Genomic DNA, 2,001 nt, shown 5'->3' with positions numbered 1-2,001 from the left:
TATATATATATATATATATATATATATTTATATATATATATATATAGAGTGCAGCTGCAAGTCAACAATTAAGTTCCCATGAGGATATCAGTTTCAGAAGTCAACAATAAAATAATTGACACCACACATTGCAACCCTACCACCCGCATAACAATGACTGCACAACAGGAGCAACGACAACAGCATTAAGGACAGTAATAACAACTACAACAATAACAAATACTATTTCCTACTTAAGTTAATCAATATATTAATTAGTCGATTGTAGATGTGGCGGTTGATACGTTGTCACAAAATTATGGCGATATCTTTTAAAGCTCTAAAGTTACTGAATATTCATGCCACTTCATATACAAACATGCACATCAGCACATACACACACACACGGCCATCACCGCATACATACGCACGCGCACTCCCGTCACAGGTTATCCACACACCAATTACTGCACACATTCACACACACACACACACTTCACTACACACACATCCAGCACTACATATACATCAGTCACCACATCCACACGCGCACACTCACTACATACACGCCCACACGCAGGACTTCCTATACCCACGCATACAGACATACATGCATACGTTCATGCATACAAAAATACATACATAAAAAACACATATACATACATACTTACATGCACACACATATGCATACATGTATAGAAACTTAATGCATGCATGCATACATACATACCAACAAATTTGCGCAAAAGCCTAGAAATTCTCAGTGTGACGGAGGAAGAACAAAAGAAACTGACACGGATTCTCCAAATACAATCAATTAGTGGCATAGTGGATGTCTGTAAGATATTCCAAAAATTATCCATCTATGAATACATGCACACATTTGGGTGTATACGTCGACAGTTCAACCAACACACCACCTCAACCACATATTTACAAACACCGGGACCTCTCTTAACTCAAAAAGTCTTGTCACTTTGTTAGCGACCGGCATGAATGTTAAGAAAAACTTAACATACATACATACATACATACATACATACATACATACATACATACATACATACATACATACATACAGTTGTTTAGTAGATATTCATATAATGTTTGAAGATAAAGAAAATGCATGCCGGAATTATGAGATGTCTACAGGTTCTAACCCAGGAATATAACTTTAAATTTATGTCTATAGTTATTGGGGCACTTTGTAATGTAACTAATTATCTCATCACAAAGGAAGGGCATGGCTAATTAAGAAATTACAATTACAAACTTTTAATACAAGTATGAACATATGTAAAACACCCTTGGTGTTTAACCTGAAAACTTTACATATTCATTATAGTTCTCACTCTTACAAATACCGAACCAAAATTAAATTGTGGCTTTTTTTTTAATTCCTTTGTTCTTTATTAATGAAATTATAAAAGGTTATACGTCCTTATCAGTCTTCTTTGTTCTCCCTGGTGTAGGACAAATTTTGAAAGCTTAAAACCGGCTTAATCGTATTAAACATGGCAATTTGTCCGTTCGCTTCTGCATTTTATCAGACAAACCTCAGAAGGAAACACTGGATCGACACACAAATAGTCATAGAAACATGTGTATATTTACACATAATTTACATATACACATACTTTACGCATATATTACATATATTACATATATTACGCATATACTTGTCAAACCTTAAGGTTTTTTAATTGCAATGACATACATATGTGTATTCATGCATACCTACATAACTGTACGCATATATGCATATGCTTATACATATATGTATATACATGCATGAATGCATATATAGATGCATATATTACATGCATATATATATATATCTTATAGGCGCAGGTGTGACTGTGTGGGAAGTAGGTTGCTTCCCAACCACATGGTTCCCAGTTCAGTCCCACTGCATGTCACTTTGGGTAAGTGTTTTCCACTATCAGTTCACACACACACACACACACACACACACACACACACACACACACACACACACACACACACATACATACATACATA

The sequence above is a fragment of the Octopus bimaculoides genome, chromosome 2 (assembly GCF_001194135.2).
Source record: "Octopus bimaculoides isolate UCB-OBI-ISO-001 chromosome 2, ASM119413v2, whole genome shotgun sequence".
NCBI classification, from domain to species: domain Eukaryota; kingdom Metazoa; phylum Mollusca; class Cephalopoda; order Octopoda; family Octopodidae; genus Octopus; species Octopus bimaculoides.
The sequence above is the reverse complement of the archived record's forward strand: the minus strand, read 5'-3'. Positions refer to the sequence as shown.